General features: G+C 40.3%; 1 protein-coding gene and 1 pseudogene across 1 annotated transcript in view; one reads left to right on the top strand and one right to left on the bottom strand.

The window, feature by feature from the left end:
- The window catches only part of MCTP1 (multiple C2 domains, transmembrane 1), a 956,699-nt gene that overhangs the window by 83,032 nt on the left and 862,150 nt on the right, over window positions 1-11,517 (top strand). The window lies entirely within an intron of this gene.
- On the bottom strand, window positions 647-3,281 carry LOC102842381 (annotated as a pseudogene).

Genomic DNA, 11,517 nt, shown 5'->3' with positions numbered 1-11,517 from the left:
CTCTGGCGCACTAAGCTTTACGAGGGCCGTGTGACTGTGAATTCCCACTTGGGAGGCTCAACACTCATGGTTCTCTTTCCCGATCCCGGAGCCCCTACTCACTAGCACGTCTGGTCACTCTGGCAAACCGGAACCCCCTGTTGTTTTTTTTTTAAGATTCTGAAAACCCTATCACCTACTTTATTTCTGGAGAAGGGCATAAGGAGACTCACTTGGATTTAATAAACATATAGAATAGATGCAACAGTAACAACAATTTTTGGCCTCTGATCCATAAGGGATTGCGGAAACTTCTTTATTTAGAGAGTCAAGAATTTAATTTTTCCCTAGAGCAAGACCATTCATTTTCACTGGGATAAAAGAATAAAGAACAACAAACTCAATAACACCAAATGGGGTTTTAATGCAGAAAATAGGCCCAGATTTCTCCTTTCAACTTCAATTTCATACATGAAAATACATTTATAAATCAGTTGGTTTTTTTTCTTGATTCAACCCCTCCTCTCACCACACAGAAGCCCCTGGAACCTGAAGAGCTTATGCATTACTAACCTGATACACAATCAGCTGCTAAACTAGAATCTGCTTACTAATGGACAGGCCTAGCTCAGGGCAGCACCCCCCACCCCCCACTAGGGCGCAATAACTATGTTCTTAGGGAGAACAGATACTGAGGGTGCCACCAGCCAAAGTGCACTGGGTCAAGGCTGACTTTCACACCCTGTTCACTGCAGTTTCCCACCACATGGATAGGAGAATCCTGGAAGACTAGTCTCACTCGATGGTGCTGCACGTCCATGTTCACGTTGATAGTAAACAGAGTGAATATCATTTCCATGACAATTGGAATGAAGATGGAATTGAGAATGGTGACTTGCAGCAGGCAGCAGTCCTGGTCTGGGTTGTTGTGAACATTTTCATATTGAATGGGTGGCTGCAACCCTCCCATACACTTGCTTTATAACCTGTTGTTGTTAGGTGCCATTGAGTCAGCACCGACTCACAGCGACCCTATGTACAACAGAACGAAACACTACCTGATCCTGGGTCAACCTCACAATTGTTACAATGCTTATTCATTGATGCTGCCACTTGGCCAATCCATCTCATTGGGGGGTCTTCCTTTTTTTTCTCTGACCCTCCATCCTACCAAACATGATATCCTTCTCCAGCAACTGGTCCCTCCTGACAATATGTCTGAAGTATGAGAGACGAAGTTTGGTCATCCTGGCCTCCAAGGAGCTCTTTAACCTAAGGGGCTGTTTTTTGAACTTGAAGTTGAATTCCCACATTGGTTCCTGTCTATTTCCAACAACCTTTCTGCACCAGAAAAAAAACAAGTATTTAGAATTATTTAGTGTGCTGGGAGTGCTTTCTGGAATGGCTGGATTCTTGGAGATTCAACTACCAAATGGCTCCTATATATAGTACAGAGATCGGATCACACATTCCTGGAAACAGTGCTGCTTCTCCTTTGATTCTGGTCGCAGGTGCAAAGGCAGAGAGGCATCCAGCATGCAGTGCCTTCAGTACAACCTGGTCCAAAAGACAGCAGTGCAAGTGAACAGTCCAGGCATTCGTACAAATCAGGGAAAAATTCACAATGTCCTCAGGATGGATTTAGGAGGCCAGCAAGAGCCAAATATCCCTGGGATACTCTTCTCCTCCACCCTTATCCAGGTCTTCTTTGTAACTCTTGCTTTTCTTTTTTCTGGAGACTGTTCTCTCATAAATGCTTTCCTCTTGGGCATCCATCTCATCACTGCTGTTGATGATGTCACAGGGCTCACCAGCCCCAGAAAGTGCTTCCTCTGTCAGAACCTGCGAAGCTTCCAAGCCACAGAGAGATTTTACTTCCTGCTGGACAGCACTGGTGACGGCTTTCTTGATCCGTCCAGACTTAACAACGACTGGATCCGAGTTGGCATAATCCACAATGGTCACTCGACCAGAGCAAATGTCGTGAGCCCGACGTTTCCCTCTCTTGGGCATGGCAGCTGAGTCTGGGCGAGGCCGGCCTAATGGGCCAAGACTCCTGGCCTTGTCTCTGGCCTGAGAACCCACCCCCGGAGTGCACCCGAGACAGCTCAAAGTTATTTTTAACAGAATATTCAAAATATTCAAGATGATATTTTAAAATTCATTTTGCTATGGTAGAATGTAGCTTCAACCTCAGTTTTGTTTAAAGGTGTATATTAAAACCTGACCTCTACTAAACAGAGCGGCACACAAGGTGTTAATAGATTGTTGTTAAGTGTTGTACAATCAGTTCTCCCTCAAAGCGACCCATTTCCGAGGAGCAGCTGTTAAGTTTTAACTGCTAACTTTGCAGTTCAAACAGACTTTGTGGTCCAGTGCTTATCTTACAGAGCCATACCAGGGGTTTTCATTCAGTTTGGGGCTCATGGAATGTGCCCCGTCTCCTGGAAAGATGAGTAGGAGTTCACCAGGTGAAGGAGTACAAGTAACAAGGGTGGATCACAGTTGCAGCATAGAGTGTAACGCTGGGGTTGTGGTAGCGAGACTGGGAAGGAGCTAGGCTATGGAGGATTTCTCAGCCAAGCTTTATAGATTAGGTTTGCTTCTGATGAGTTTTAAAGAGGGGAGTGATTTGCTCAAATTTGTATTTCATATCATTCTCTGGTAGTTTGAATGGCAACAATTCAAACTATGAACTAGTAGAATTTGGATTTGACTGAGGCAAGACTTTGAGATGAGAGAAGAGAAGGGGAAGGCCTGGCTGGTCTGCAGTTTAGGAAGATGTGTGAACGCCTAGCCCTATGGGTACTGATTTAGCTTCTAGGGGATAAGGCTGAGAGTTCAGGGAGGTGTGCATGAATCCCCAAACTTGTAGCTAATACTATTCAGTGGGGAATCTCCCATTTAACCTAGCTTGGATGGCTAGTTGACCAGAACTCAAACCAAGGAAGATAAAGATGTTTGATACTTAGCTCAAGTACAAATTGCTACAATTTTACAAACAACACTTTTGCTTATGAATGCGGTGACTCAAAATTCCAACTGGAATGGAAGGATTCTTCATATCAGCGACTAGTCTTGTTTCCTCAGTGTACTGGGTTGATAGGGATGAGAAGTTTAGACATTGGCTATAAAAAACGAAGTGACTACAAAGGCAAGAAGTGGCTGGTTTACAAACTTTCACGAGTGTGCTTAATTGCAGAATGAAAGGAGTAAGGGAGATTCCCCACTGAATAGTTTCCTTCTTTCCCAGATGGAGCTGGTAAAAGAGGATGGGGGCTACTGGAATATTCGGGGGACATGGGGAATGAGGAGAGCCAGACCAGGACATGGGCAGAGTTGAGAAATGTTTCTAAAATAAAATCAGTAAGTTTGGTTATACTTGCATTGTTGTTATTGTTGGTAGGTGCCATTGAGATGGTACCAACTCATAGTGACCTTATACACAGCAGAACAAAACACTGTCCCATCCTGGGCCAACCTCACTACTATTGCCACACTTGAGTCCATTGATGCTGCCACTTGGCCAGTTCATTTCATTGGGAGTCTTCCTTTTTTTCTTTGACCCTCCACCCTACCAAACATGATCTCGTTCTCCAGCGACTGGTCCCTCCTAATAATATGTCCGAAGTATGAGAGACGAAGTTTGGCCATCTTGGCATACTTGGATTAGAGGGTACAAAAGGGGTTCTAATAAGATGACTAAGCTCTGTGGTAGCAAGTGAATTGTATGGTTACAGGAGCAAATGCAGGAGGAGGTGTAGTTTGTGGTGAAGGAAGGTGTGATGTTTTTGTGTCCCAATGAGCTATTTAAATGGTTAAGCCAGTAGGTATCTAGACTCTTGAGTTGAAAGATCAATAGAGTAATCAAACAAACCCTCAAACCCTGAAGGAGGTGTAGGCTTGAGATCTGTCTATGTCTAAGTGTGAGATTAAGTGATGGGAATAGATGAAATCACTTGTAAACAGCAGTATGTTAGAAGGTGCAAGTGTCATGGAGAAAAAAAGTTACTAGAACATAGTGAGGGAAATGAGCAGTTCTGGACCTGGGAGATATTTTCATTGTCAAATTAACTCAGGCTTCATTGAGAAGCTGAGATTAGAAAGCAGAGGGTGAGATTGGAACAAAGTGGGTGAGGGAGTCAGGCACATGGATATTGGAATGAGAGTGCGACAAGGAGAGAGAATAGAGTGAAAACCCTGATCTGGGAGTAAGTCTGGTGTGTCCTTGAGACACACCAGGCAGGCCAGAGTGGCTGGGATGTGTGAGTGACAGGGTATAGAAGGAGGAGGTAAGGTCGTAGAAGTAATATGTAACCACATCACAGGACTTTGTAGGCCTTTTGGCCTGAAATGTAAAATGTTGGAGGGCTTTGAGCGAAGTAATGACTTGTTTTGACTTAGGTTTTAATGGAATCAGTATGGTTGTTGAGTTGATGACGACAATATTGGGGATGAGGGCAATAGACCAGGGATGAGGGCAGTAGTGTAAGCAAATGCCAGCGACCCTAATGTAACAGTGATGCATTCTTTGAGATGTTCTTTCTTCCCTAAAATACAGACTTTGGGACTGTGCAACTAGAGCAATATAGGGAAAGACTCCATCTTTATGTCCCATTAGTACATGGGCTTATGGCAAATGACTTTCCCGCTAACCTCAGAGCCTTTGAAATACCAGTCCCTCTATCTGAAATTGAGCCCTGGTGTGGCACCATATGATAAGCCACAAGACCAGTTTGGACCACAAGGTCAGCAGTTCAAGCTCAGCAGCTGCACCTCAGAAACCCTATACATGATTTCTGTGAATCAGAATAGACTCAACAACACTTAACAACAACTATATGAAATACCCTTCCTTCTTTCCATTCATCTTTGCCTAATTAACATCTCCTCTGTTTTCACATTTATCGTAAACAGCACTTTCTCAGTGAAGAGTCTTCCCTGACCAACTATTAGACTATTAGGTTTCCACTGTTATATATTCTCAAGGCTCCTAGTATTTATCTTTTTTGTAGCTTGTTTTAAAGTACATGACTAAATGAATCTATTAGATTCTGAGTCTGTACGCCATGAAGAGTCTCCATTCCATGAAATCAGGAACTCTATTTTGCTCAACATGATATCCATAGTTTTTTATATTATGTGTTTGCTGTTGAGTCAATTATGATGCATACTGACTCTATAGGACAGAATAGAACTGTCTCATAAGGTTCCCTAGAGTGTAATATTTATGGGAATAGATTCCCAGCTCTTTTCTCTGGTGGTGGGGCTGCTGAGTATGAATCCCCAACCTTTCGGTTAGCAACTGAGTTCTGAATGATGACACCACCACTTTGTTATAGGCACCCAATAAATATTTGATGGATGAGTTGTGAATGAACAAATGAGCGATTAAATGAAATAATGAGGTAGAAAGACAACTCTAAGGCTGTGACTAAAATATTCAATAAATTGGGCTCCTGTTTGGTGATTACATTGGAGAGGGTGATATAATCAAATGTCAGGAGCCTCCTAGTTAGGAGAGATCATCTGTCTTGAACATCCCTCAAGAGCAAGGGCCCCTCACCTCTTTCCATCTCCTCAGTCCTTTAGAAATTAGAAAAGGAAAGCAGAGAATTATAAACATGTAGTCAACAGACCATGTCACTCACTGCCGGAAAATGCCTATTCCAGGAAAGGATAATTAGCACATTCTAACATCATTAACTCAAGAAAGATTGTCTCTGAATTAAGACATGCAGTCTTTGATTATAGACCTCTAGGAATACTGTTTGTATTTTATATTTGACTTTCACAAGTCTTAAAATTCACACCCAGAAATAGACTCATTAGCTATTTCTTGAGGTAACACCTTTCATTAAACTCTTTATTAAAACCTACAGCTGTGAAAATAAATATACTCCAAAGCACATTAAATAAATTCAAGAAGGTGTTTCTATTTATTGGCATCAGCTGGAAGAAATTTCTCAAAAATACAAAACGATTTGACAGTAGTCACTATCTTCTGTTGAGCCAATGTTCTTACAGAAAGTTCAGGAATTCAAAATCCCTAAGCCCTTAAATTGGCTTAATTTTGTATATTTTGTTTCCACCTTTCTTCAATAGAGTTCTCCAGGATGCTTGGTTATATACTATAACATTTTCATAATTTCACCACTGGGTGGCTCAATGGACTTTAAAATATTTCTTTTAGAAGATGAAATTTTGTCTGTAAGACAGTGAGACTTAGACATAAAAATTTTTTTTCCTTCCTCTGGTGAGAAATGTGACTTGGAGAATACGTTTAGGTGCCCAAGTGAATAGTTCCTACAAACAAACTGCTTTTATAAATGTCCTCAAAGATGGAAAATGTAATTACTGCTATATGCAATCTGAGATCAAAACTTTGTCCTAGAAAATAAAAAAGGAATAGAGATCGTATTGAGCCAACTTTTGAATATACATGTGTATGCTTGTCTGTGCATTCTAGTGACTGCATGCAGGAGCAGTGAAGTAAGGAGGGCTGAGAGATCTGCAACAGCTCAAGAATGAATTATATGATTTATACGGTCAGGATTGTTATAGCAGTATTTTTAAAGGATAGTGAAAAGGATATGGAGATGGGGAGTAGTCGTCATAGACAGTTCTAGGATTCCCTGTTTCATGTTCTGTTTCAAAGACTGCAATCACAGTTCTTTTCCTGGATGTGTTATATGAACCAATGACTCAACCTCCCAGGCTGATGGCAGAGCATGGGTTGAGCATCGGGATTCTGCCATGAGCTACATCCATCTTGGGTCAGTGTGCTTTTTGGGAAATGTTTAAGAGGCAAGTGGGGTAACAATGAAGTGTTCCACCAAAACTCAAAGATACGTTGGCCCTCAAGTGAAAGTATAAATCATTTAAAAGAAGAAAGATGAAAAATCAGAATGGCTTTCTTGGATTTAGCAAGATTTTCTGGTGTTCATTTTATACTTTTTGAGATACATTTGGTTTGTGATGGACCTTTGTCTTAGGTTTGTTTATTGCAGAGAATTTGCTGGTCCTATCAATGTAAACATTCAGACCCATGTGTCAGTTATGGTTTTCACACCAGCTCAGCATCTGCAGGTGTAAAGTACTGAAAGATTCAGGCAAGTTGGAACAGGCAGAGTTGAGAACAAGACTCTCGGCATTAACAAATTCACCAGGGTATATGCAATGTTCTCAGGCTACCTGCAGCCTGGCTGTAGGCATCTCACAGTGACAACTCTCACTCTCTACCTTCTTTCCATGTAGCACTGTGAGTTAATGCACTGGACAGAGTGGTATGTTTGAACTGCAACAGCTGTTTCGTAGGCATCCTAGTGTGGCAGTATAGTATACAGTATAGTATACAGTATAGTATACAGCAATGGGTCGCAAGGTTGGTTTGAACTACAAGGTTGGTGGTTCAAACTCACCAGCTGCACAAACTAATTTGACAGCACTCAACAACAGCACTTAACAACATTTTCACAGAAGTACGGCTGGTAGCATAGTGGATTACGATCTGGGCTACTAACTGCAAAGTCAGCAGTTTGAATCTATCAGTTGCTCCATAAGAGAAAGAGGCTTTCTGGTCCTGCAAAGATGCATAGCCTCAGAAATGCTATACAGACTTGCTTTGAGTCAGAACCAATTTGACAGCACACAACCACCACTACCACAACGATGATTACTGTTTCATAGAGTAAATCAGAAAGAGGCTGGGACCAGAAAACTGTAATTTTGTAAAGGAAATGTCAAGTATTATAAATATAAAATTTTCTCATATTTTATTCATGAATCAAAGGAATCAAACATTAGGGAGCATTTACTATGTGCGTAATATTTTATAGTTTACTCTCTTTTGTTTTACTAGTTTGCCAAGAAAATAAAATGGGCTATTCATTCCTCTTCTTTGGAAATTTAGTTTCTTGCTATGAAACAGCAGCCATAACATTTAGCGCAGGCTCCCCAGACAGTCAACAAAGGACATTAGCCCTAGGTCATGTCTGGAACTGAAGTAATTCCTTTATTCTCAGGTTTTGGGATTCATCCTTTCAGAGTTACTCTCTTTCTGGGTATAGTCCAAATTTGTTTGACCTTATCCCATGTCCCGAATGGCCTATTTTGCTATCACCCTCAGCAGGATATTCTGAGGAACTTCAATCTGGGTTTAGCAATTATGCCTGTTGGTTCTAGGGAAAGGTTAAGGGGCTCAGGGATAGTAGCCACCACTTACTTCAGACTAACTACCAATATCTCTGGAATCCTCATATCTGGTCATTATACCAATCCTTACGTTGCTGTTGTTTGTTAAGTGCCATCCAGTTGGTTCCAACCCATGGTGACCTTGTGAAGGGTTTCCAAGGAGCAGCTGGTGAGCCTGAACCACTGACCTTGAGGTTCAAACTGACTTTGCAATCCAATGCATTACCTGCAGTGCCACAGCAGGACTCCATCCAATCGTTATAGGATCTTAGAATTTCTGGGTCAGGATCAGGTCAATCAGAGATTTAAAGGTAACTGGTACATACCTAAGTATTCATAGCAACTTTGTGGGCATGTTAACTGATAAGAAAGTAGTTACCTTTAAGGATCATAACTAAAAGTGCCTTAGATAAGAAGACCATAATCTAGCAAGCTTCATCTTAAATCTTTTTGGCCAGAACTGGATCACATGCTCACTGTTTATCCCCACAAGTTTCCTTATGCCCTTTGTTATTCCAACCTCTCACCACCCCCTGAAAACCACTGATCTTCTTTCTCTTGTGTTTGATTAGTTTGCATTTTCTAGAATTTTATTTAAGTGAAGTCATAAGGCTTAAAGTTTTTTGTTTTTATTTTTAAGGTTTTCATTATGGATTGAGTGACAATTTACAGGGCAGATTATTAGTTTGACATTCAACAAATCATATATCTTGTTTCATTACAATGATTATAATCCCCTCCATGTACCATCAGTTAACAGTATTAATCTCTATTCATTTTAGCTCTTCTTAAAACAAAAAACAAAAAAAAAAACAAAACACTCAGGCATATATAATAATTTATATCACCAAAGGGCACATTCTGCAAGTTTGCCTCCTGGCTGCTAGCTCTTAGTCCTTCTCTTCCCATGAATCTAGACTCCTCAGCTGCTCCCTCTCTCCATGTCCCCATCTCTGCCTCCATCTCTGGTGTCATTGCTTCTCTGGATAAGGTCTCGCATTCTGCTTGTGCTCATCTCCCTTGATGGTTTTAGGATCTTTTGTTTCTGGACTGTAAGATTAACTACTCCACTGTTTTTATTACAAAACTTCTATCTTTACAATTGTGACAGTCACAAGCTTATACTTTTTTTTTATTGTTCTCATTTCTTTCACTCCACATAATTATTTTGAGATTCATCCATATTGCATATCTCAATAGTTCATTTTCATTGTATCGATATTTATTTAATGTTTTACATGTTGATGGACATTTGAATTGTTTCAAGTTTGGGGCTATTGTTAATAAATAAATATACTATGAACATTTGGGCACAAGTCTTTGTATAGATTTATGCATTCATTTCTCTTGAAATTATTAATACCTAGGAATGGAATGAATGGATCATATGGTAGATGTACGTTCACTTTTTAAGAAACTGTGAAGCTGTTTTCCAAAGTGGTTGTGGCATTTTATATTCCTATCAGCAACGTTTGAGAGTCTACTTCTCTGAAATCCTCACTATAACTTGGTATGATTTGTCTTTTAAATTTTAGCCTACCTAGTTAGTTACATCTAATTTTGTCTTAAGTATGCAGTTCTCTAACGATGAATGGTGTTGAACATCTTTGTATGTATGTTTTATATATATTCTTTGGATGGTCTCTTGGTATGTAATCACTTTTAATCTCTATTGATCCAAATCTCAGGTTTAATCAGAAAGTCCTAACAGTGTGAAAACATAAAAATAGCTACTTGATCAGCCACCCTTTTCATTCCTGTCATTGGGAATTTGTGTCTTTAATTTTTTCCTAATCAGACTAATCTGACTAGAAATTTATCAATTTTATATCTCTTTTTAAAGAACTCAGACTTTATTTTTCTTTATGTTTTTCTCTTTTCTGGTTTATTAATTTATCTCCTGATTTTTATTGTTTCCTTTTTTTCTGCTTATTTTAGATTTAGTTTGATCTTATGTTTCTAGTTTCTTACAGTGGAAGCTGAAGTGATTTATTTGAGTCATTTAAAAAATAAAATTCCAATATAGGCAATTAATGCTATAAATTTCCCTCTAAGTACTACTTTACTGGTATCCCACAAAGTTTTATATTTAAAATATTTCTTTCCATTGAAAATCTTTTCTAGTATAGTATTTGATTTCTTCTTTCACCTATGTATTACTTAGGAGTAAGCTCTTTATTTGCCGGACATCTAGTGTTTTTCCAGAGCTGTTTCTGTTCTTGATTTCTAATTTAATTCCGTTGTGACTATTGAACTTACTTTGTAAGTATATTAACTCATGTATTTTCTTCCCAGAATATGGACCATCCTGGCAAATTTTCTGTGTGCATTTGAAAAGAATGTGTAGTTGGTAGTTGCTGGATGTAGTGTTCAAAACGTCAATTGGGTCAAAGTGGTAATTGCTTTATTCAAGTCTTCTATGTTGTGACGTTGTTAGGTGCCATAGAGTCGGTTCCTACTCATAGCCACCTTATGTACAACAGAATGAACATTGCCCAGTCCTGTACTATCCTTACCATCTTAGTGATTTTCTATATGTTGTTGTTGTTAAGTACCTTCGAGTCGGTTCCGACCCATAGCGACCCTGTACAGGGTTTCCGAGGGTGTAAATCTTTACGGGAGTAGAAAGCCTCATCTTTCTCCCGCAGAACGGCTGGTAGTTTCGAACCGCTGACCTTAAGGTTTGCAGCCCAATTCGTAACCACTACGCTACCAGAGCTCCTTATAGTCTATCAATTATTGGGGGAAGGTTATTTGAATCTCCAACTGTAATTGTGGTTTGTCTGTTTCTCCTGAAATTCCATCAGGTTTTGCCTCAAGTGTTTTGAAACTGTTATCAGCTTCATAGGAGTCCTGGTGTGGTGGTTTAAGATAAGCACTGGCCCACAAGGTCAGTTTTAACCACAGAGTCAGTGGTTTAAACCCACCAGCTGCGCCTCAGTAACCTTGTACAGGGTTGCTATAAGTTGGAACAGACTTGATGGCACTTAAGAACAATAACATAAGGAGCTCTGATAGTGTAGTGGTTAAGAATCGGGCTGTGAACCACAAGGTCAGCAGTTCGAAACTACCAGCTGCTCCACGGGAGAAAGATGAGGCTTTCTGCTCCCGTAAGGATTTACAGCCTCGGAAACCCTGTTCAGGGTCTCTATGGGTTGGAACCGACTCGACGGCACTTAACAACAACAACAATAGCATAGGTTCATGAATATTTGTTGTTGTTGTCAGGTGCCATCAGAACCGACTCATAGCGACCCCATGCACAGTAGAACGAAACAATGTCCGATTCTGTGCCAACCTCACTACTGCTGCCACACTTGACGCCATCAATGATGCCACCTGGCC

This window comes from Chrysochloris asiatica, unplaced genomic scaffold (assembly GCF_000296735.1).
Source record: "Chrysochloris asiatica unplaced genomic scaffold, ChrAsi1.0 scaffold00111, whole genome shotgun sequence".
In the NCBI taxonomy this organism is placed as follows: Eukaryota; Metazoa; Chordata; class Mammalia; order Afrosoricida; family Chrysochloridae; genus Chrysochloris; species Chrysochloris asiatica.
This window is presented reverse-complemented; position numbering and strand designations above follow the sequence as displayed.